Below are 26,577 nucleotides of genomic sequence, written 5' to 3'. Positions count from 1 at the left end.
GGGGTGACTCCTCTTGCCACCGCCCCTTGGACATGCGGTCCTCCTGGCTTCTGCCCCTGACCTCTGACGTGGAGTAGCTCCTCTCCGCCGTGCTCTGTGTGCCGTCGCAGACACCCGTGCTCTGTGGGCCATCCTAGTTGCTCAGTTGTGTCCAATTCTTTGCAACCCCATGGACTGTATAATCCGTGAAATTCTCCATCCCAGAATACTGGAGTGGGTAGCCATTCCATTCTCCAATGGGGATTTTCCCAACCCATCTCAGACTTGAATGCTGTATGTATGAAGGCAAAAAGTTGTGTGTTAAATTCACATCCTTATCACCAGCTAGGAGGGTGTGTATCTTTTTTTTTTTTAATTAAAGTATAGTTGATGTACAACATCATGTGCTACACATGTACCATATAGTGATTCACAGTTTTTAAAATTATATTCCATTTGTAGTTTTTATAAAATATTGGTTATATTCACTGTGTTGTATATAATATATCCTTGTAGCTTACCACTCAGTCTGCTATAACAAAATACTACAGGCTGAGTAGCTACAGGCTGAGTAGCATGTTAACAACAAAAATTTATTGCTCACAATTCTGTAGCCTGAAAGTCTGAGATCAGACTGCCAGTATAGTCAGTTGAGAGCCCTCTTTTAGACTTAGGGCTGCCAGCTTCTCATTGTGTTATTAGTGTGGTAGAATGAGGCTAGCAAGCTCCTGGGCTTTACTTTATAAGGGCACTAATCCCGTCATGAGGGCTCCACCCTTGTATCCTAAGCATTTCCCAAAGGCCTCTCCTCCTAATGCTGTCAGGTATTAGAATTTCAACATACAAATTCTGAAGAGACACAAGCAATCAGACCATAGCGGTGCCTAACATGTAGTAGATGTCAAATAACTTACTGAATAAATGCATTTGAAGAGGATTTAAAAGTATTCAATTCCTAAATATATTTTCACCACCAACTTTCAAAGTGTTAGAAATTCTTTCTTTGTTTTAAGCTATAGTAAAGGCACTTTTGTTTAGTAGATGCTTTCAAGTAATATAGAAACATAAAGGAAGGGAGACTAGAGTCCACTCTCTCTGGGCTCCCACTCCCATCCAGAGGAAAGGCCATGTGAGAACACAGTGAGAAGGTCCCATCTGCAAGCTGGACATAATTGATTTTCATTATTTTGATTACTATGTGTTTTGATGTGCTCCTCCTTGGGTTTATCCTGCCAGGGATTCTGTGCTTCCTGAATTTGGTTGGCTATTTCCTTTCTGATGTTAGGGAAGTTTTCAACTATTATTTCTTGGGTCCTTTCTCTCTCTTCTCCTTCTGGGACCCCTATAATGTGACGTTGGTGTGGTTGATCTGTCCTAGAGGTCTCTTAGGCTATCTTCGTTTTTTAATTCTTTTTTCTATATTCTGTTCTGCAACGGTGATTTCTACCATTCTGTCCTCTAGGTCACTTAGCTATTCTTCTGCATCAGTTATTCTGCTATTGATTCCTTCTTCCTATTGCTCATCTTTGTTTTTTAGTTCTTCTAGTTCTTTGGTAAACATTTCTTGCAACTTCTCAATCTTTGCCTCTGTTTTTTTTTTTTTTTTTTCCCCCCCAAGATCTTGAATCATCTTTACTATTATTATTCTGAATTCTTTTTTTCTGGAAACTTGCATATTTCTACTTTATTTATAAATCTCCCACCCCCAGGGTTTTATTTTGTCCCTTTATCTGGGATGAAACCCTCTGCTTTTTCATCCTGGTTAACTTGCTGTTGATGTGGTTTTGGTTTTAGCCAATGTGAGATTGTGGTTCTTCTTGCTTCTGCTGTCTGCCCTCTGGTGGTTGAGTCTAAGTGGCTTGTATAAATTTCCTGATAGGAGGGACTGGTGGTGGGAATAACTGGGTCTTGCTCTAGTGGGCAGGACCATGCTCATGCTCAGTAAAACTTTAATCCAATTACCATTGATGGGTGGGCTTCCCAGCTGGCGCTAGTGGTAAAGAACCTGCTTGCCAGTGCAGGGTGACATAAGACACAAAGGTTCGATCCCTGAGTGAGGAAGATTTCCTGGAAGAAAATGGCCTGGCAACCCACTTAGAATACCCTGAGTATTCTTGCCTAGAGAATCCCATGGACAGTAGAGCCTCGTGGGCTAGAGTCCATACAGTTGCAAAGAGCTGGATATGACTGAAGCAACTGAGCAAGCAGCACACTGCTAATGGGTGACTTTGCTCTCCCTTCCTGTTATTTGTCTGACCTGAGGCAAGCCAGCTCTGGAGTCTGTGGACCTTATGGTAGATTCAATGATGACCTCCAAGAGGGCTCACACCAAGGGGTACCTCCCAGAATTGCTCCTGCCAGTGCCCCTGTGGCAAGCCACTGCCAACCCTTGCCCTCACATAAGACCCTCCAACACTACAGGTAGGTCTGATTCAGTCTCCTGTGGCGTCACTGGTCCTTTCCTCTGGGTTCTCATACATGCAGGATTTTGGTTTTGGCCTCCAAGAGTGGAGTCTCGGTTTCTGTAATCAAATCCCACTGGCCCTTAAGGTCAGATTTCCTGGGGATTCCCTTTGCCTTGACTGGATCCCCAAGCTGAAGAGCGTGACGTGGGGCTCAGGACCTTCACAACATTGGGTATTGTGTTGTATTAATGTTGGCATTATTGTTCTCCAGTTTTTGGGTTGCCCACCTGCTGGGTATGGGTTTTGGTTTATTGTTTGTATCCTTCCTACCACTTCACTCTAGCTTCTTCTTTGTCTTTGAACACAAGTTATCTTTTTTTTTGGTAGTCCTGTTGATCATTGTTAAACTGCTAGGGGTTGGGTAGTTTTAACTTGTTATTTCACTTGGCATACTCTATGCATATCTTTATAATTTTAAAATAAATACATCATTTCTTAAAACAGAAAACAATAAAATCTCTTAGTTTAGTTGCATATCAGATATATAAGAGAACCAAATGAATCTGAATGATTGAGATGTTGATGAACTATCAGGGCATGTAAGAGTTTTGGAGTCAGAGATTGGCAGGGACCTACCTGAGAGTTATACCATGAGAAGAATGAGAAACTACATCTCAATTTTAAGACAGATATTTGGTATGTACATATTAGATACATATGTAGCCAAATGCCAATGTTGCATTATTAACTTCTGCTAAATTTTAGTGATTGAATTAGAGAAAAATTCTTTGGAAAGCAAAGGACAGAAAAAAATCAAATTGATAGTGGCTTAATTAAAGATTAATTAATGTGGTGTTGGAGAAGACTCTTGAGAGTCCCTTGGACTGCAAGGAGATCCAACCAGTCCATGCTGAAGAAGATCAGCCCTGGGATTTCTTTGGAAGGAATGATGCTAAAGCTGAAACTCCAGTACTTTGGCCACCTTGTGTGAAGAGTTGACTCATTGGAAAAGACTCTGATGCTGGGAGGGATAGGGGGCAGTAGGAGAAGGGGACGACAGAGGATGAGATGGCTGGATGGCATCACTGACTCGATGGACGTGAGTCTGAGTGAACTCCGGGAGTTGGTGATGGACAGGGAGGCCTGGCATGCTGCGATTCATGGGGTCGCAAAGAGTTGGACACGACTGAGCGACTGAACTGGGCTAATTAAAGATTAATATTTCCAAATTTCAAGAAACCTGTCTGTCTGTGCCTCAGTGATACTCATTCAGCAGTTCAACAATATATTTGCAAATGACTTAAACTTATATTACTTGTGTTTGCTACATATATGTATATTAAATGTCTCTGGATGTTTATAGCTCATGTAGCTATTTAAGGCAGGAATAACAGGTACATAGAGAAAGTGATGCTAGCATGTCCATTTCTTTTGCTAGGAAAGCAAAAGTTTGCCAAGAGAACCACCTTCTTTCTAAAAGAGTTCCCTTTACATGTCATTAGCTAGAACTGGGCCACGTGGTTACTCCTAGCAGCAAGGAATAAAAGGAAAAGGAAGAATGTCAGAATCTTAGGTGGCTTAGACCAGTCGTAATCCATTGTCAAAGTATAAGCCTTGTATTGCTTAAACATGTCAAAATTCTGTTAGCAAAAAAAATCAGGAAAATTGGGAAGGCTACTAACGTTTTTTTGCCCAGTGATTCATTGCAACAAGTTTGATGTTAGACATTATATATCTTAAATATCCAGATAATGAACATGATATTTTAAAAATTAAATACTTTTGCAAAATTTCTTTCATATTGGGTGAATAAAGAAAAAAATCTAAATAAAATATATTTCCACTATTTTTTATACTATAAAATCCATGTCACTTTTTAAAATTTAGCACAAAAATTATATTAATACATATTTAAGTGTTTGGAAAATTTTATTAAAGGCTAGTGATAGTGAAATTTTGAATATGATGTCTTTGTTACTTTTGAAAGAAACGAGTAAATTTATTTCTGTTCATTTTTACATTAAATTTTTCATCACCAATCTAGAAATAGATATCATTAGGAAAGCTTTAGGAGTAATATGTCTCAGTTAATATCACTCTATGATTTTATCCTCTTTCCCGCCATTTTACTTACATGCATTGTCAGTGTGGATAAATTAATATGAATAAGACTGGAATAAAAATAGCCTGCCTATTTTTATTTTTAAAATTTTTTATTATAATTATTATTTTTTTAACTTTACAGTATTGTATTGGTTTTGCCATACATCAACATGCATCCACCACAGGTGTACACGTGTTCCCCATCCTGAACCCCCCTCCCACCTCCCTCCCCATACCCACAAGATAGAATTGTGGCAGATTCATGTTGATGTATGGCAAAACCAATATGATATTGTAAAGTTAAAAAAAAAAAAAGAATTCCTTTTAAGAAATGAATTATAATGCTTAAGGTAATGTAATTTTCATACCCATCTAAAACAAGTTGAATGAGTTAATTAATTGATGAGACAACTTCTGGCATGTATGTGAAAGTTGGCTCACCTGGTAAAGAATCCGCCTGCAATAATGCAGGAGACCTGGGTTCAATCCCTGGATTAGGAAGATCCCCTGGAGAAGGGAACAGCTACCCACTCCAAGATTCTGGCCTGGAGAATTCCATGGACTATAGTCCATGGGGTTGCAAAGAGTCGGACACGACCAAGTGACTTTCACTTTCAACATATAAACAGTTATTTACTTTGTCATACACAGATGCATTAATAACGATATTTCAGGACCATAGCAGCACCTATAATCACTTGGAAAACAGACCAAAGAAATATTTAACCGAGGTTAACTGAGTTCTATACATGTCAGTTTAAAACCACTGCTAGGTATGATCTGTCTCAAATTGATTTTCCATTTGTTTTCTTTTTTTTTCTTTTTGATACTTCAGGTCATCAGTCTCCTCTGGAGTTATTCTGATTCAGTTAAATGACACAAAGAGATGTGTTTTGTATTTTTTTTTTTTTCATTCCAAACCTGACTGTTCCTTTCCTTTTTCTTCTGTTCTCCCTCTCAACTCTCTCTCCTCCCGAAACTTCTTTCATTTTATATTTTTTTCCATTTTTAAACAACAAAATAACCATTTAATTTTTTCTGACATACAGTTTTCAAATGCTGGGGCCCTTGAAAAAGCTGCATTCTAGTTCCTATAGAATCTGTGGATCACTGGTATATGATTATCAGTGGCTTCTGATATGGCTGCTACTCTTACGATACAATACTTTGCATATGCACACAGAGAGTGGAAGTCAACCCTTAGAAGTTATTTGAGGATTATCTGGAAGTTTTTAAATGATATTCATAAATGATTGTGTTAAAATTATCTTCCAGGGGAAAAAGTGAATTATAACATTCATTTTCCGGTTATTTCCTGCACTTCCAACCATGACAGTGTAAAATTGTTCAAATAGGATTGGTTTTAAATGTGATCCAGTTTTACTTTACTGGAGATGTGCTGAATTTGAAATATTAGGTAGTAAACACAGGGAAGTACTGAATTAATCTGCTTTGCTAATGCTAAGGCAAAGCTCTGTTGGAAAGGTGTAGATAAAAGATGAGATTCATTTACCCAAGTAGTATAAGGAGAGCTGCCATGATTCAATTATGTGAAAAAAAGTTTTAATTTCTCCCTTAGTCTACATTCACATTAAATCAAATAAATATTTTATAACATTTAAATGAATATAATTTTCAGTATTGAATTTAAGCATGACTTTTTAAAGGATCCTTTGGACATTTGTTTGATTTTTTTTGGGGGGGGGTGTTGCAAATAATTTGACTCCAATCTTTTCATAAGCAGAATTACAAAAGTTTAGATCTGGAAGAAATATTTGAAGCCATCTAAGACATTTGTTCTTCTCTCAAATGAGGTCATTAAAGTCCATGAGAGTTAATTTCACAGGGATTCTTGATTAAATGGTGGCAAAGCTGCAATAATAATTTATATACTATTGTATCCAGACTTTGAAATTTTATTTTGTTGTTCTAAAATAAAGTAAAAAAATCCTTAATATGAAACAGCTGCTGGAGATGACAATTTTTAAAATTTTTTAATTGGAGGAAGATTGCTTTACAATGTTGTGTTGGTTTCTGCCATATGACAATGTGGATCAGTCATAATTATACATATATTCCCTCCCTCTTGATCCTTCCTCCCCTACCCCTTCCCACTGAAAAGGTTATCACAGAGTTCTAGGCTGGATTCCCTGTGTTCTATAGCAGCTTCCCACTAGTTATGCATTTTACACATGATAGTGTATATCAGAGATGACACATTTTAAACTGCCTTACATACCATAACTCATGGTAATATTCAGTTATTATTACTACAATTTACAGTGTTAATCCTGTGTGTAAAAAAAGATTTAAGTATTAAAGAAAATATAATATTTGGGCATTATTTACAGAATAAAAGTGTAAGCAAAAAAACCCAAACTTTCCAACAAGTACAAGGCCAGGTTTGTAATTATAATTCAGAAATTTAACAAAAGTCCTGCAAAATTGATGGGAGTCTAACTTAAGCAGTGAGCAGAAAAACAAGGAGATGGATATGAAAGATGTTAAAAAATGAGAATTGCAGCACTTAGTCAATCAGGATGGGGAAAGAGGAAAATAATTTTTGAAGACAGCAAAATGGCACAATTAAATGTATTAAGTTTGAGATGCTTATCCACATGTCAAGTCTACTTTATGGATTTTAATGTTTGGAGGGTACAGTAGCAATATGATTTGAGCTTTTACATAAACTTTGTTGTGATCGTTATTTCGTGAGTTTATATATAGGGAACCTACACAGTCGTGTAAAGAAAAAAAAAATAGAGATTTCTGAGGAACACTGACTAGATGGAGACTGAGGAAACAGGGGAGGAGTCTGAGGTTGAAGAAACAGAGAAGAAAACTAAGAAAGGTGGAAAGATACAAATATCTTAAGGAAAGAGTTCTCTCCAATTCTCAACAGGCAGAAAAATACAAAGAATGACAGGAAATGAGATATAGTTTCTTATTAGCTCTAAAATTATGTCTGTTGAGATGGTTACTTGGAGTTATTACAGTTTTTATTCCTTATAATCATTTAGGACCTCACTGATGATTCAGTGGTAAAGAATCCTCCTGCCAATGCAGGTGACATAGTTCGATCCCTGGGTCAGAAAGATCCCCTGGAGAAGGAAATAGCAATGCACTCTAATGTTCTTACCTGGGAAATCCCATGGACAGATGAATCTGGTGGGATACAGTCCATGGAATCGCAAACAGTTGGACACAGCTTAGCGACTAAACAACATAATCTTCTATGACCACTATTTGGAGATTTAGGAATTTTGAATACAAATCTCTGATTCCTGCTCTAGTAGAAATTTATCTATATTCTGGATACTTCAAGACAATTATTAGTATGCCAGCTAAGCTGCTGCATGTTATTATCTGAAAAAATGTGTTGAAAAAATTGTAATTTCTTGACAGTACAATGTTTTAAAGGGCTTCCCTCATGGTTCAGTGGGTAGATAGATAATCTACCTGCAATGCAAGAGATGTGGGTTCAAGTCCTGGGTCAGGAAGATACCCTGGAGAAGGAAATGTTGGCAACCCACTCCAGTATTCTTACCTGGGAAATCCCATGGACAGAGGAGTCTGGCAGGCTGCAGTCTAAAGAGTTAGACATGACTTAGTGACTAAACCACACACAATGTTTAAAAAAATTTTAAAAATTACAATTTTGTCTTTTATTTAAAACTTAAATATAGTGGTTATTCTATAACTAATTTTATATTAAATGATTTAGATTTGAGGAAATGTTTTCATTTTCAGAATATGTATTATCTGAAATTATGAACTGCATAAGAAATTATTTCTTTTTTTTTTAATTTTTTTTTAACTTTACAATATTGTATTGGTTTTGCCATATATCAACATGAATCCACCACAGGTATACACGTGTTCCCCATCCTGAACCTTCCTCCCTCCTCCCTCCCCATACCATCCCTCTGGGTCGTCCCAGTGCACCAGCCCCAAGCATCCAGTATCGTGCATCGAACCTGGACTGGCAACTCGTTTCACATGATAATATAAGGAGAACTTGTTCATATAGATCATATTTATAATGAATAACATTTTTTTGTTTTAAATAATAGTCATTACAATTTTAATAATAATCAGTTTCAAATGTGTTAACGCTTCTCAAATGCAAAGCATTTGTAATTGAGGAAAGTACTTGTGTTTGTATATAAGCAGAAAAGTATATAAAAGAGCCCCTTTTCTTTTGAAGAGTATCTTCACCAAGTTAAAGTGATTCTCCTAAACTCTGTTGATACCTATCAATGCAATTCATTAAGTAAGTTAATAAGCTGGTTCTTTGAATTAACCTTGACCAAAGCAAATAATCATATTTCATTTTTCACAGTTTAATTACTTATATGTTTCAGCATTTATTAATTTAAATCACAGTATATACATAGTGAGACATTTAACATATATTTTACATCATTTTCACGTGTCCCATCCATATAGTGAAATCAATACATACATTCAATACATTTAATTACTTGGTAACCATAATAGTTAATTTTCTGTGTCAACTTTCTGGGCCACCAACTCTCCAGGTATTTGGTTAAATATTATTCTGGGTAAGTCTATGAGGGTACCTCTGGAACAGAATAATATTTGTGTCTGTAAACTGAGTAAAGCAGATACCCCTACCCAATGTCTGATTGGGGAAGGCAGGGTGGCCATTCAGACACTGAAGACTTGAACAGAACAATAAGATTGAGTAAGATAGAATCTATTGTTTTGGCTTGACTGTCTTCCAGCTGGAAATTCTCTGGCCTTCAGACTAGGACTCATATTGGAACTCATACCATCAGCTTGCCTGCTTCTCAAGCCTTCTGATTCAGACTGAAACTATACCATTGGCTCTCCTGGGTCGCCCACTTGCTGACTGCAGATCTTGGGATGTCTCAGCTTCCATAACTAAGTAAGTCTATTTCTTCCAATAGAGAAATTTATATACTCAGATATATATTAATTATTTATGTATATATTAGTATGTGTATATATATGTGTGTATATGTGTATTCACCTATGTCTATATCTATGCCTTCAGTTCAGTCACTCAGTCATGTTCAACTCTTTGCAACCCCGTAGACTGCAGCACGCCAGGCTTCCCTGTCCCTTACCAACTCCTGAAGTTTACTCAAACTCATGTCCATCAAGTCGATGATGCCATCCAACCATCTCATCCTCTGTCATCCCCTTCTCCTCCCGCCTTCTATCTTTCCCAACATCCGGGTCTTTTCAAATGAGTCAGTTCTTCACATCAAATGGCCAAAGTATTGGAGTTTAAGCTTCAACATCAGTCCTTCCAGTGAATATTCAGGACCAATTTCCTTTAGGATTTACTGGTTGGATCTCCTTGCAGTCCAAGGGACTCTCAAGAGTCTTCTCCAATAACACAGTTCAAAAGCATCAATTCTTCGGCAGCATTCTCTATAGTGCAACTCTCACATCTAGACATGTCTATTGGAAAAACCATAGCTTTGACTAGATGGATCTTTGTTGGCAAAATAATGTCTGCTGTTTAATATGCTGTCTAGGTTAGTCATAGCTTTGCTTCCAAGGAGCAAGCATCTTTTAATTTCATGGCTGCAGCCACCATCTTCAATGATTTTGGAGCCCCAAAAAGTCTGTCACTGTTTCCATTGTCTCCCCATCTATTTGCCATGAAGTGATGGGACTGGATGCCATGATTTTTTTGAATGTTGAAAAATTCAGAATGTTTTCTGAATGTTGAAATTGAAGACAGTCTTTTCCCTCTCCCCTTTCACTTTCATCAGGAGGCTCTTTAGTTCCTCTTCCATTTCTGCCATAAGAGCTGTATCATCTATATATCTGAGGTTACTGATATTTCTCCCAGCAATCTTGATTCCAGCTTGTGCTTCATCCCTGGCATTTCGCATGATGTACTCTATATAGAAGTTAAATAAGCAGGATGACAATATACAGCCTTGACATACTCCTTTCCTGATTTGTAACCAGTCTGTTGTTCCATGTCTAGTTCTAACTGTTGCTTCTTGACCTGCATACAGATTTCTCAAGAGACAGGTCAGGTGGTCTGGTATTCCCATCTCTTGAAGAATTTTCCAGAGTTTGTTTTGATCCACACAGTCAAAGGCTTTGGTGTAGTCAATGAAGTGAAAGTAGATGCTTTTCTGGTACTCTCTTGCTTTTTCAATAATCCAACAGATGTTGGCTATTTGATCTCTGGTTCCTCTGCCTTTTCTGAATGCAGCTTGAAAACCTGGAAGTTCACAGTTCACGTACTTTTGAAGCCTGGCTTGGAGAATTTTGATCATTACTTTCCTAGCATGTGATATGAATGCAATTGTGTGGTAGTTTGAACATTCTTTGGCATTGCCTTTCTTTGGGATTGGAATGAAATCTGACCTTTCCCAGTCCTGTGGGCCACTGCTGAGTTTTCAAAATTTCCATATGTAATGTCTATGTTATTTCTATGTCCATCTTTGTCTGTATCTATATTTATGTCTCAGAGAAGGCAATGGCACCCCACTCCAGTACTCCTGCCTGGAAAACCCCATGGACGGAGGAGCCTGGTAGGCTGTAGTCCATGGGGTCGCGAAGAGTCGGACACGACAGTGACTTCACTTTCACTTTTCATTTTCATGCATTGGAGAAGGAAATGGCAACCCACTCCAGTATTCTTGCCTGGAGAATCCCAGGGACGGGGGAGCCTGGCGGGCTGCTGTCTATGGGGTTGCACAGAATCGGACACAACTGAAGCGACTTAGCAGCATACTTATGTCTATGTCTGTCCATGTCTTTTATCTATGTCTGTCTATAGCTCTATCTATATCTAGACAAATATCTATGTCTATATCTATCGATATTCTACTGATTCTGCTACTCTCGAGAATTCAATTACATATTTTGGTACTGAAGTATTTTAGAAGAAAATACTTTAATTTTGAGGACAAGTTTTCTGAATTAGTTTTATAGTTTCTAAAATAGACCCTATAATCTGATTAGATTTAAAGGTGTTAAAAACTCTGTCTCCAATGATAGTGGTTTCATGAGTATTTGCAAATATCAAAACTCTCTAAATTGCATACATTAAATATTTGTAGTTTATTGTACAGCAGTTCCACATTGGTAATGCTATTAACGTTACTTTCACAGTGAGGCCTTCTTATGCCATGTATAAAATGTAATTACCTTTTTGACTTTTCTAGTCCCCCTTTCTTTCTTTTGCTTATTTCTTATTACCCTTATATTTATCACCATCTAAAAATATCTACTTTGTTATTTCAATTTGCTTACAAGTAGGCATATTTTTATTTGTTTTAAGCACTGTTTATTTCTACTGACTAGAAAATTCCTCTCCTAGATAAATGCAAACTAAATATTCATTTAATAAATAAATGGTTGAATGGGAGACTATGAGAAGTTGATGATATTAATAATATGCCTCAGTGCAGTCAGTGGATGGTTGGAGTAGTGTTACTAGAAGAATTGCCAATGAAAACTAAAAGAAAGTGCCTCGAAAACATGTGCTTGCATTGAATTATTGGAGACATTATATTTACTAGCACAGGTGTGTCTAAATTTGAACCACTCGGTCAACTTTCTAGGTAAGCTAGGGGAAGCAGTATTTGAGGATGAAAGATGGAAAGATGGATTACAAAAAGGCATGAACAGATATTTGGGAGTATCAGATCAGATCAGATCAGTTGCTCAGTCATGTCCGACTCTTTGTGACCCCATGAATCGCAGCACGCCAAGCCTCCCTGTCCATCACCAGCTCCTGGAGTTCACTCAGACTCACGTCCATTGAGTCAGTGATGCCATCCAGCCATCTCATCCTCTGTCGTCCCCTTCTCCTCCTGCCCCCAATCCCTCCCAGCATCAGAGTCTTTTCCAATGAGTCAACTCTTCGCATGAGGTGGCCAAAGTACTGGAGTTTCAGCTTTAGCATCATTCCTTCCAAAGAAATCCCAGGGCTGATCTCCTTCAGAATGGACTGGTTGGATCTCCTTGCAGTCCAAGGGACTCTCAAGAGTCTTCTCCAACACCGCAGTTCAAAAGCATCAATTCTTCGGCACTCAGCCTTCTTCACAGTCTAACTCTCACATCCATACATGACCACAGGAAAAACCATAGCCTTGACTAGATGAACCTTTTTTGGCAAAGTAATGTCTCTGCTTTTGAATATGCTATCTAGGTTGGTCATAACTTTCTTTCCAAGGAGTAAGCGTCTTTTAATTTCATGGCTGCAGTCACCATCTGTAGTGATTTTGGAGCCCAGAAAAATAAAGTCTGATACTGTTTCCACTGTTTCCCCATCTATTTCCCATGAAGTGATGGGACCGTATGCCATGATCTTCGTTTTCTGAATGTTGAGCTTTAAGCAACTTTTTCACTCTCCTCTTTCACTTTCATCAAGAGGCTTTTGAGTTCCTCTTCACTTTCTGCCATAAGGGTAGTGTCATCTGCATATCTGAGGTTATTGATATTTCTCCCGGCAATCTTGATTCCAGCTTGTGTTTCTTCCAGTCCAGCGTTTCTCATGATGTACTCTGCACATAAGTTAAATAAACAGGGTGACAACATACAGCCTTGACGTACTCCTTTTCCTATTTGGAACCAGTCTGTTATTCCATGTCCATAGAATGTCTTAATTGTTTTGACTGTGATAGTGGTTTCATGTGTATCTGCAAATATTGAAACTCACTTAAATTGCATACATTAAATATATGCAGTTTTTTTGTTCAACAGTTACACATTATTAAAGCTGTTAAAGTTATTTTCACAGTGAAAGGGAAATAAGAAAGTAAGACACCAGAGTTTTAAATATATTTGTTGCTATTGATGTCAAATTTAAGGTTTATTTAGTTGGAGAGAATATATAGTATGCCAAGAGCCAATAACTTGAAAAGAACAAAGTAAACTCTGTGATGACAGATTCCTGCAATAATTAGGTAATTGGTGGGTAAAGTGATATCATGGGATTCAAAGTGTCCTGTTTTTAGGAAGAAGAAACATCTACAAACAAAATTTAGCTGTTAGAAACAACCTACTCACATTTTAGATAGTGAGAAAAGAACTAGTCACATCCTGAGAAAGTTGCAGGGGAAACAGTATTCTAAAGAAACAAGCCAGAGCACAGTTAAAGGCAGAAAGCCAAGGGATCATTCTAAAAAGAGGTTAACAGTATAGGAGATTTGGTTGATGACTGTGAAGAGTATATAGAGTTCTGCTCAGATATAAGGGAACTGAAAGGGCAACGTGATCTAACAGATACTGTAACCCCATCTAAGCCATCACTGTCGGAGTAGCCTGTCCAACAGGAGCTGTGGCCTTCGGTAGAGGAATGAGGGCAAATATCATCCCTCAAGGTCATAGCCAGAGGATTGTATCTCCCAGCCTCTTTTGTTCACACAGTCTGATTTTCAGATGGTGGCTCCTAATGACAAGATCGAAACAGAAACAGAGCAAAATATCCTGGTTTCTGAACTACATAAAAGTCAGCCTCCTGAGATGGATAAAAGTACTGCAAGGTAGAGAGTGAATTTGGAGGAGCAAGTGATATCTTTCTAGCCGAGAACCTTTCTATGTCCCTCAGTCATATGACTTAAACTTTAAAAGATATTCATTATTCCCAAATTGTTTTATAAATCAATAGAGTTTACCTTAAAATTATACGTGTACTTTGTTTTGAATAACACAATGTATTTATGCAACAACTTTTTTTAGGAAAGGATTGTTTCCTGACTTGGGAAAATAGGAGCAAACACTATTTGCCTTATTAACGACATTCTATGAAGTTACAGCAACAAAAATATTTTAGGGCCATTTAAGAACATACGGTAGATGCCACAATGTTAGAATAGAGAAGTCAGAGATAGACCATGTGTATGTGAAAACTTGATTATGATAAATTTGGATTGTCTGATAAATGAGGAAGAAAGGAATGTGTTTTACTCAGTGCTTAAAAAATTGCTCACCCAATGTGGAAAAATTAATGTTAACACTGATAAGCCTTCAGCTTCTGCTTAGATTGCAGAAAGCTTGAAAATGGTGTTGCCCTCATATTTACAAGTTGAAAAGCCAGACAGTGCACAAAACATAACTCTTCGTAAATGCGTCAGAAAGCTGAGAGTACTGGACAACTAACTAACCTGAAACTTAGGGGACGACTGGTGACTACAAAGGAGAGATGGTATGAGTATTGCCTGGGGCAGATATTGAAAATCCAGGCAGCATGAAAGTCGTTAAATAGAATCCAGCTAACATTTGTAGTAAATTGTTAAAAACCAAGCGTAGACTAGAATGACAGTATAGAAGTCGGGAAGTCACAGACACAGAGAGAATTTATACTTATTTTGGGTTTCTACACTGCAAACTTTAGCTTGTTTAAGACTGGAAGTTGAATAGGAGTCTAAGAAAGTCTCCATTATGGTTACTCCCAGGGAAGCAAACAGCAGCTGTAGAAGGCAGGACCCATTTGGGCTCTCCAGTATTCCCTGTGGGAAAAAAGCCTTAAGCTGTGTGTGGAAGGGCAGCAAACATATTGCTTGCGTATAGGGCACAGGTGAAGACCCAATGAAATGTGGATAGGTTCTAGGCCCAGTACATTAGAGATCTCCTTTAGCAGGGAGAAAGAGTAGTCACTTAGAAAGCCCCATCCCAGGTATCAGAGCCAGAGTGCCAAGAAAAGGCTGAACGTGAAACATGGAAACAGAGAGTGCATCCTCTCTTTACACTCCATATCAACTCCAGTCTAGTAAGTGTAAAGTAACAAGTACCAGCAGTGTATTGTTGGGGAAGTTAAAGAAGACCAGAGATACTCTCTGAAGAGGAATTACGAAGATAAAACCTGAAACTGAGGGGAGAGAAAACACTAAGAACAATTTACTGCAAGCCAGCCCCTATACACGTTACAAGGGAACTCTAGAAACATTTAAAGCCTGTGGTGCTGCTCTGAGGGTTGTAAGAGAAAGAACAAAATCTAAATGGTGCTCAAATCCTAACTTAATTGACTAAACCCTCAGACTGACAATATTTATAAATAGGAATAAAGCCAAATGGGATATGACAACACAGAAATTTGGAATTCTCCAGGAAAGATTACTGGAGTGGTTAGCCATTTCCTTCTTCAGGGAATCTTTCTGACCCAGGGATTGGACTTGGGTCTTCTGCATTGCAGTAAGATTCTTTAACATCTGAGCCATCAGGGAAGCCCATTTTTTAAAATGCCTACTGGTAGGCATATTGATCGGAGAAGGCAATGGCACCCCACTCCAGTACTCTTGCCTGGAAAATCCCATGGATGGAGGAGCCTTGTGGGCTACAGTCCATGGGGTCGCTAAGAGTCGGACACGACTGAGCGACTTCACTTTCACTCTTCGCTTTCATGCATTGGAGAAGGAAATGGCAACCCAGTCCAGTGTTCTAGCCTTCAGAATCCCAGGGACAGGGAAGCCTGGTTGGGCTGCTGTCTATGGGATTGCACAGAGTTGGACACGACTGAAGCGACTTAGCAGCAGCAGCAGCAGCAGGCATATTGATGTTTGCATTAATCGCAACACTATGTTCTTCCTCTGAGAAAAAGTCTCACCAAGGTGCATAAAAAGGATGTTCACGAATTGTTTTATAGTAACATGGAGTTGATAAAGACTGTTTTCTATCATTAGGGAAATTGACAAGGAAAGTGGATTCCTTTTACCCTATAAACAATATGTACTTGTTTGTTCAAAGCAAAATATTATATAATGTGCCTATAAAGATCGGTGTTCAACTCTTAAAGGTATGGGGCTGAGAGATAAAGAAAAAGACATCCATAGCACAGTGTCACTTTTAAATAAGAATATATGCACGAAAACTAATTCAGTACAAAAAATAAATATTTAACAAGGATATGTCAGTAAAAGGATACTCACTAAAGACTTTAGAATGGATTAACACATACAAGTATGAGATAGAAAGAATAACGTGAATAAATAGATAAATATACAAGTAAAATAAGATTCAGCCTTTATGAAGACTGATGTCAATTCATTGTTATGAATACAGAAAAAAATTTTGAATCTTTCATCTTGAGTGAAACAGTCAAATCAAATAAAACCTGCAGTGGCACTAAATGTATTGGGTTTTCTAGTTCAATTACAGAAGAATATTTAGAAGCACTTAGGTCACTGTGTATGAGGGGGCGGAAGAGGGGAGAGAAAACAAGAGAGCTATCACTCATCTACTTTTTTCCCCCACTTTAGTCTAATTTCATTTATTTAGCTCAAAGGCATGATGCAAATTCAACTTAACAGGATTTATGTTGAAAAATAAGAAATAATTAAACAACATAAATAGTGTTTTCAATTTTTTTTCCTGACGCTAGTCTATGGGGTCACACAGAGTCAGACACGACTGAAGTGACTTAGCAGCAGCAGCAGCAGAAACCCTGAAGAGTGAATCACAATCTTCCTCTCAGGCCAAAAGCAGTAAAGTGACGAATCTGATGAGTGTTACAATAAAAATAAAAGTTTTAATAGTATAAATGAAATCCATAAAATGAAATTCATATCTCCCTTTGGAGATAATTCATGGAAAGTTTCATAGACTGTTCCAGCTTGCTTTTAGGCTTATTTGTACAAAATAGTAACATTTGGAACTGGGCAGTCCTAGATAATAGACTCAATTTTTATTCACAAGTCTGACGGCAGAAAAATGTTGTTTCCCAAATAAGAATGTCTGGACATGCCAAAGTTCCAGAATATTTATCTTGAAGTTTTGTAGGAAAACATTCTTTCAATCCAATTTTTATAATACCGTCATCCAACCTTCTATTATCATATAAGACTGAACCTCTTTCATTGTTTACCCAATAGCTACTTGTAATCATTTAAATTAATTAAAAGTAAATAAAACTTAGTAGTCAGTTCCCCATTACGCTAGAAGCATTTCAAATGCTCAGTAGTTACTTGTGGCTAGGGGCATGCGACTGCCGCTGACAGTGCAGCTTTAGGGCATTTCCATCATCACCGAAATGCTGTCGGTATAAAGAATATACAGCATTACACTTCATATTGCTATTGGTTGCTAAAATAAGATAGAATAAACTTCTTACTTCAAAAGACATCTATCATACTAATAATGTAAAGACGTATTCTTAGAACCTGTGGTCTCTAAATTTTAGTGCCAGAGCTATACAAAACAAAGGTGGTGACATAGATGTAAATAGCACATAAAATTCAATGAAAACTGATCAAAGGAAGATGAAATGTACAAAGAAGCTTGTCTTACGACATAAAAGTATGTAAGTCATTTTGTTTCCTGACATAAAGTATGTGTACAAATGGTCTCTAGCTCTCTAGCTTTATGTATTCCAACCAAAATCTTCAAATATGTATCCTAGAAAGAGACAGTACGCAAATCTGTTTAACACCAAAAACAGATAAAACTTTTTATAACAGAACATTTTTAAAACAAATTTCACTTTGAAAGTACCATTGTTAAAGACTTTTCACACCTTGATGAAACTTTTTAACATTATTAATTCTCTAATGTATTTCCCAGTGAGTTGGTATCATTAATGTATTGGCAACAATACCACATAAAATAAGAAAAAGAAATAACACAAAATGAAACTAGCCTGACAAGGGAACAACGTAAAGACTTATAATTAGTAGGACACACATGATGATATCTCAATTAAAATAAAAACACTCTACTGAAGATAAAAAATAATTTCTATTCTAGAATGCTCAGATGAAATATTAATAAATCAAGTTATTTAAAAAAATCCAAACTCTTCCCTAAGAGATCAATTATCATTGTCTTTCAGCCTTCTGAAACATTAAATACTCTATGACATATTTTTGTGTTTGGTACTTTTTTCAGATATAACAGGTTACTGTAAAGGTGTGCACTTGACTCTGGCTGGATTTTGACATGGAATACAGCATAATAGAGGAGGTTGGAGAGTTTTCCTAAAGATATTTTTTGACCAAGGGAGAAGTGTATCTAAATTAACCATGATAATTATAATTTTAAAATTACTAGAGATATAAGCATCCAATCACATTTCAGGGTGATTGACTTAGTCCAGAGGTAAATTCTGTTTTGTCCAGATCCAGACAACTGTCTGACAAGTGAAATTAAATGAAAAGATATGGTCATCTCAACCATACTCTCATTGATATTAAGAAAAGAGATTCACAATGAGCTGACTACTAACCAATCATATTCATTTTTATAAAACACATTTATAAGTATAATCCTTAAATATCTATTTTAGTTACATAATATAAGAAGTTATTATACGAATATTTAATGGAAAATCTATAAGAATCACAAGAGAAACAAAGGAGATTAGTTTTAAATGCAGAGATAGGCATTAAAGAGAGTGTATATACTGCATGTATCTGCATTCCGACATTGTAAAAGAGAGTGATTATGCAGTGCAAAATTTGTGGGAGTGTGTATATAGCATTTCCCTTTTAGTTTTCTTCTCTTCCCCTTCCTTCCCCTAGTACCCATAATCAAATCTCTTCATTACAAGTAGAAAATTATCTCATAAAGAAGAGCAAGCAGAAATTCATCATAATTGAATAAATATATTGATTAAACACTTGCATAAAGTACTATCAAGTCAAAATATATAAATGGGGACTGGTTTCCTATTGCTAAACAAGATAATTTAAATTCCTGGAATCAGATATACCCTTAAGGAGTCTGGATAATTCCCAGCTTCTTTGCAGTGGATTTTATTCCACTTAATATTTCACAAATTTGTATTTTTAAGGATAAAATAAAATTTGAAATTCCTATGTGTATTACCCTACTCAGTATTACATAATGAATAATAACATATCAAGGACTTTTTAAAGACTTACAGTGCTTATAGTAAAGCATTTTAAAATATGTTTACCAGTATTTTGATTTATAACATTTATGAAGAACACATATTGGAAAACACTTTGTTTGCTTAAATGATTTGATTTTAAAATGAGAATTTTGAGTTGCAAAGGATAGGCTCATTGAATTCTCCAACACACAACAAAATCTGTTAACAAGGAAGTTTTAAGAAAAAATACCACTGTAGCAGAGCTGTATCTCTGAAAGGGGACAATTTCTCTGAAAGGGGAAGTTACATATATACACAAAGTTTATAAGGCTTTGGAGTCTGAGCTCAAGTTGTTTACCTTGGGACTTTCAAGGCAAAACCATATTGAAATTAAGCAGTTATGATATGACAGTTTAGAATCAGAAGGCTAAGGATTTTGATGTAAATGGAAAAATACTTTTGTTTTATACATGAACTGTTTGCCTAGATGACTAGAATATTGATCTTTATGGATTTCCTCAATCACACATTGAAATTATTTATAGTCTCAGTTTCAATTCTCTGTGGTAGAATTTTCCTGAAACAGGTAAGTAATATTGACTTAAGTAGTCCAGAGTTGTATTTAAGTCATATTGACAGGTATAATCTTGATTCTCAATCACCTATCATCATCATTCTTCACTGAGTTCTAAGATAGATCATTATGAACTAGCTGCTGCTGCTGCTGCTCCTGCTAAGTCTCTTCAGTCGTGTCCGACTCTTTGTGACCACATGGACAGCAGCCCACCAGAGTGAAAAGAGAAAGTGAAGTTGCTCAGTCATGTCTGACTCCTAGCGACCCCATGGACTGTAGCCTACCAGGTTCCTCCATCCATGGGATTTTCCAGGCAAGAGTAATGGAGTGGGTTGCTATTGCCTTCTCTGTTATCAAGTAGAGAAGTGGCCATTTCAGATCTCCCCCACTCTTTGAATATACCAGACCTTTGGTGGCAGTTATGTGATCTTTTAAATGAAGATCATTATTTACTTATTTGTTTATGTTGAAGTATAGACGATTTTAGAGATAATTTAGTCGAAATTAGAGATACCAAGGGAACATTTCATGCAAAGATGGGCTCGATAAAGGACAGAAATGGTATGGGCCTAACAGAAGCAGAAGATATTAAGAAGAGGTGGCAAGAATTCATAGAAGAACTGTACAAAAAAGATCTTCATGACCCAGATAATCATGATGGTGTGATCACTCACCTAGAGCCAGACATCCTGGAATCTGAAGTCAAGCGGGCCTTAGAAAGCATCACTACAAACAAAGCTAGTGGAGGTGACGGAATTCCAGTTGAGCTATTTCAAATCCTGAAAGATGATGCTGTGAAAGTGTTGCACTCAATATGCCAGCAAATTTGGAAAACTCAGCAGTGGCCACAGGACTGGAAAAGGTCAGTTTTCATTCCAATCCCAAAGAAAGGCAATGCCAAAGAATGCTCAAACTACCGCACAATTGCACTCATCTCACACGCTAGTAAAGTAATGCTCAAAATTCTCCAAGCTAGGCTTCAGCAATATGTGAACCGGGAACTTCCCGATGTTCAAGCTGGTTTTAGAAAAGGCAGAGGAACCAGAGACCAAATTGCCAACATCTGTTGGATCATGGAAAAATCAAGAGAGTTCCAGAAAAACATCTATTTCTGCTTTATTGACTATGCCAAAGCCTTTATTGTGTGGATCACAATAAACTGTGGAGAATTCTGAAAGAGATGGGAATACCACACCACCTGACCCGCCTCTTGAGAAATTTGTATGCAGGTCAGGAAGCAACAGTTAGAACTAGACATGGAACAACAGACTGGTTCCAAATAGGAAAAGGAGTACGTCAAGGCTGTATATTGTCACCCTGCTTATTTAACTTATATGCAGAGTATGTCATGAGAAACGCTGGGCTGGAAGAAGCACAAGCTGGAATCAAGATTGCCTGGAGAAATATCACTAACCTCAGATATGCAGATGACACCAACCTTATGGCAGAAAGTGAAGAGGAACTAAAAAGCCTCTTGATGAAAGTGAAAGAGGAGAGTGAAAAAGTTGGCTGAAAGCTCAACATTCAGAAAACTAAGATCATGGCATCAGGTCCCATCACTTCATGGCAAATAGATGGGGAAACAGTGGCTGACTATTTCTGGTGGCTCTAAAATCACTGCAGATGATGACTGCAGCCATGAAATTAAAAGACACTTACTCCTTGGAAGGAAAGTTATGACCAACCTAGACAGCATATTAAAAAGCAGAGAATTTACTTTGTCAACAATGGTCCCTCTAGTCAAGGCTGTGGTTTTTCCAGTACTCATGTATGGATGTGAGAGTTTGACTATAAAGAAAGCTGAGTGCAGAATTGATGTTTTTGAACTGTGGTGTAGGAAAAGATTCTTGAGAATCCCTTGGAGTCCAAGGAGCTCCAACCAGTCCATCCTAAAGGAAATCAGTCCTGAGCGTTCATTGGAAGGACTGATGTTGAAGCTGAAACTCCAGTACTTTGGCCACCTGATGTGAGGGGCTGACCCTTTTGAAAAGACCCTGATGCTGGGAAAGATTGAGGGCAGGAGGAGAAGGGGACGACAGATGATGAGATGGTTAGATGGCATCACCGACTCAATGAATACGAGTTTGGGTAAACTCCGGGAGTTGGTGATGGACAGGGAGGCCTGGTGTGCTGTGGTTCATGGGGTCACAAAGAGTTGGACATGACTGAGTGACTGAACTGGATTCTAACTTACGTGATGTGGTACCTCAATGTAGTTTTTTTTGCATATCTCTAATAATTAGCAATATTGAGCATCTTTTCATGTGTCTGTTGGCCATCTAAAAGTGAGAACTGTTTACTGAGTCATTTGATAAAGTGTCTGAAAAATAAAAGTAAAGATTCTAAAATCAAATATTTGAACACTGCAACAAAGAAAGTGATTATTTATGCTCAAAGTTTGTAGATATCTTCTAAACCAGAAATCAAGAATGTCCAAACTAAACCAAGAGAAGAAATCCTTTCTTCAATTTGCAGTCCTCACAGAACCAGATATCACTTAATTGCTTAATTCCTTTCTTTTTTCTGAATCTTGTTATTAATACTAAGATCTGAGAGAGTTCAGTGGGTGTTTACATACACTATTCTCGTTAAATGATAGATAACCTTTTGCAAAGACAATATCATTTTTACTTCTGCTCGTCCTTATTTCTGGCCATTATTGTTAACTATTAGAGTGAGAAGTTAAAGCACTTCAGTGACATTTCTAGTACCAGTAAATATATGAACTATTGCGTGTAAGATTTTTCACTTTTCTCATGATTCTTTCATAGTGTTATATGAGGAGATTTAAGTATAGGAAAAAAAAAGTCATATAGAGTTTCTTAGGAATCTCAACTAGAATCTAATTTTTATGCTTGATTTAAGTTTTCTAGCAAATATCTCTCAATCTCTTAACATCTCTCTCTTTTGCTTGATAAAAAGAAAAATACTGAACCTAAATGAACTAGAATTGACATCACAGCATTAGTTCAGTTCAGTCGCTCAGTTGTGTCCAACTCTTTGCAACCCCATGGACTGCAGCATGCCAGGCCTCCCTGTCCATCACCAACTCCTGGAGTTTGCTCAAACTCATGTCCATTGAGTTGGTGATGTCATCTAACAGTCATCCTCTGCCGTCCCCTTCTCCTTCTGCCTTCAATCTTTCCCAGCACAAGGGTTTTTTTCAAATCAATCAGTTCTTCACATCACATGGCTGAAGTATTGGAGTTTCACCTTAAACATCAGTACTTTCAATGAATAGTCAGGACTGATTTGCATTAGGATGGAATGGTTGTATCTCCTTGTAGTCAAAGAGCCTCTCAAGAGTCTCGCGAACACCACAGTTCAAGAGCATCGATTCTTTGGCACTCAGCTGTGTGTATAGTCCAACTCTCACATCCATACATGACTACTGGAAAAACCATAGCTTTGACTAGATGGACTTTGTTGGCAAAGTGTCCCTGCCTTCTAATATGCTGTCGAGGTTGGTCATAGCTTTTCTTCCAAGGAGCAAGCGTGTTTTAATTTCATGGCTGCAGTCACCATCTGCAGTGATTTTAGAGCCCCCCAAAATAAAGTCAGCCACTGTTTCCCCATCTATTTGCCATGATCTTAGTTTTCTGAATGTTGAATATTAAGCCGACTTTTTTACTCTCCTCTTTCACGGTGAGTCAGGAGGCTCCTTAGTTCTTCTCTTTCTGCCATAAGGGTGGTGTCATCTGCATATCTGAGCTTATTGATATTTCTCCCGGCAATCTTGATTCCAGCTTGTGCTTCTTCCAGCCCAGCATTTCTCATGATGTACTCTGCATATAAGTTAAATAAGCAAGTGACAATATACAGCCTTGAAATACTCCGTTTCCTATTTGGAACCAGTCTGTTGTTCCATGTCCAGTTCTGTTGCTTTCTGACCTGCATACAGATTTCTCAGGAGGCAGGTTATGTGGTCTGGTATTCCCATGTCTTTCAGAATTTTCCAGCATTTGTTGTGATCTGCACAGTCAAAGGCTCTGGCACAGTCAATGAAGCAGAAGTATATGTTTTTCTGGAACTCACTTGCTTTTTCGATGATCCAGCGGATGTTTGCAATTTGATCTCTGGTTCCTTTGTCTTTTCTAAAACCAGCTTGAACATCTGGAAGTTTATGGTTCACATACTGTTGAATCCTGACTTGGAGAATTATTTTCATTACTTTACTAGCATGTGAGATGAGTGCAGTTGTGCGGTATTTGAATATTCTTTGGCATTGCCTTTCTTTGGGATTGGAATGAAAACTGACCTTTTCCAGTCTGGTGTCCACTGCTGAGTTTTCCAAATGTGTTAACATATAGAGTGCCGCACTTTCGTGGCCTCATGTTTTAGGATTTCAAATAGCTCAACTGGAATTCCATCACTGCCACTAGCTTTGTTCATAGTGATGCTTCCTAAGGCCCACTTGACTTCACATTCCAGAATCTCTGGCTTTAGGTGAATGATCATACCATCATGATTATCTGGGTCATGAAGATCCTTTCTGTATAGTTCTTCTGTGTATTCTTGCCACCTCTTCTTAATATCTTCTGTTTCTGTTATGTCCATACCATTTTCTGTCCTTTATTGTGCCCATCTTTGCATGAAATGTTCCCTTGGTATCTCTTATTTTCTTGAAAAGATCTCTAGTTTTTCCCATTCTATTGTTTTCCTCTGTTTCTTTGCATTGATCAATGAGGAAGGCTTTCTTATCTCTCCTTGTTATTCTTTGGAACTCTGCATTCAAATAGGTATATCTTTCCTTTTCTCCTTTACATTTCACTTCTCTTCTATTCACAGCTATATGTGAGGCCTGCTCAGACAACCATTTGGCCTTTTTGCATTTCTTTTTCTTCAGGATGGTCTTGATCCCTTCCTCCTGTACAATGTCATGAACCTCATCCATAGTTCTTCAGGCACTTTGTCTATCAGATCTAATCCCCTGAATCTATTTGTCACTTCCACTGTTTAATCATAAGGGACTTGTTTTAGGTCAAACCTGAATGGTGTAGTGGTTTTCCCTACTTTCTTCAATTTAAGTCTGAATTTGGCAATAAGGAGTTCATGTTCTGAGCCACAGTCAGCTCCTGGTCTTGTTTTTGCTGACTGTATAGAACTTCTTCATCTTTGGCTGCAAAGAATATAATCAGTCTGATTTTGGTATTGACCATCTGGTGATGTCCATGTGTAGAGTCTTCTCTTGTGTTGTTGCAAGAGGGTGTTTGGTTGGACCAGTGCGTTCTCTTGGCCAAACTCTATTAGCCTTTGCCCTTCTTCATTCTGTACTCCAAGGCCAAATTTGCCTGTTGCTCCAGGTACTTCTTGACTTCCTAGTTTTGCATTCCATGCCCCTATAATGAAAAGGACATTTTTTGGGTGTTAGTTTTAGAAGGTCTTCACAGAACTGTTCATGTTCTTCAGCATTACTGCTCAGTGCATAGACTTGGATTACTGTGATATTGAATGGTTTGCCTTGGAAATGAATAGAGATCATTCTGTCATTTTTGAGATTGCATCCAAGTACTGCATTTTGGGCTCTTTTGTTTACTGTGATGGCTACTCAATTTCTTCTAAGGGATTCATGCCCACAGTAGTATATATAATGGTCATCTGAGTTAAATTCACCCATTCCAGTCCATTTTAGTTCACTGATTCCTAAAATGTCAATGTTCACTCTTGCTGTCTCCTGTTTGCCTTGATTCATGGACCTAACATTCCAGCTTCCTATGCAATATTGCTCTTTACAGCATCGAACTTTACTTCCATCACTAGTCACATCCACAACTGGGTGTTATTTTTGCTTTGGCTGTGTCTCTTCATTGTTTCTGGAATTATTTCTCCATGTTTCCACTGATCTCCAGTAGCATATTGGGCACCTGGGGAGTTCATCTTTCACTGTCCTATCTTTTTGCCTTTTCATACTGTTCATGGGGTCTCAAGGCAATAATATTGAAGTGGTTTGCCATTCCCTTCTCCAGTAAACCACATTTTGTCAGAACTCTCCACCATGACCTGTCTTTCTTGGGTGGCTCTACATAGCAATGGCTATTTTTTCAGACCAGTAGCAGTTTACCAAATAATTGGTGCATACTTAATTTGAATTTAGTACCAAATATTTTTTGTGTGTGCCAAAAACCTAATACTAACTGTTGAAGGCTATGCACAAAAAACTATTTTAGGAATCAGCAAACAAAACTGGACTGGAATGAGCCTAGTTAGGTATGCAGAATATAAAAAGGAGAAATAATCAACTAGATGAAGGATATGATCTGAAGATAATAATTGAAAACTTATATACTACACATTAACACTTCTGTGTAAGATTGTTATTAAATATATGTCATCATTCTATTTCCTTTCTAAACCTTGCCTTAAATAAAGTTTGATCACAAAGGCAAATTCCTACAAATGACTCTTTGGTATTGTTTTTGTTATAGAAATGACATGAAAATGGTTTTATATTGTTGCTTACTGGGTATTTTTTTGCTATATTACATATAAAAAATCTAATAGTTGAATTCTGTTACTTATGACATTTTTTAAAGAATTGATTCTAGAAAAAATGGATTGTAACTTAGAAAAATATGTTCAAATGAATACCCTTTGAAATAATCTTTAATCAAATCATTAAAAAATTCTATAAGTCTATACATAGACTCATACCAAGTGTTGACTCAATACATAAAAGATAATTTTAAGTTAGAGACTTTGTAAATATGTGGTTAAAATTCTTTAAA

At 37.4% G+C, this 26,577-nt stretch overlaps 1 long non-coding RNA gene across 2 annotated transcripts in view; it reads left to right on the top strand.

Annotated features, from left to right (window-relative positions):
- LOC129655043 (uncharacterized) overlaps positions 1-26,577 on the top strand; it is a 51,282-nt gene that overhangs the window by 10,455 nt on the left and 14,250 nt on the right. The window contains exons 1-2 of one of the 2 annotated variants that reach the window (XR_008715722.1): positions 2,043-2,201; positions 9,236-9,399. This is a non-coding gene — a long non-coding RNA (uncharacterized LOC129655043). Of the gene's footprint in view, positions 1-2,042; positions 2,202-9,235; positions 9,400-26,577 lie in introns of those variants that run through there. The other variant, XR_008715723.1, reaches the window with a different exon arrangement.

This window comes from Bubalus kerabau, chromosome 6, assembly GCF_029407905.1.
Source record: "Bubalus kerabau isolate K-KA32 ecotype Philippines breed swamp buffalo chromosome 6, PCC_UOA_SB_1v2, whole genome shotgun sequence".
Lineage (NCBI taxonomy): Eukaryota > Metazoa > Chordata > Mammalia > Artiodactyla > Bovidae > Bubalus > Bubalus kerabau.
The sequence above is the reverse complement of the archived record's forward strand: the minus strand, read 5'-3'. Positions and strand labels throughout refer to the sequence as shown.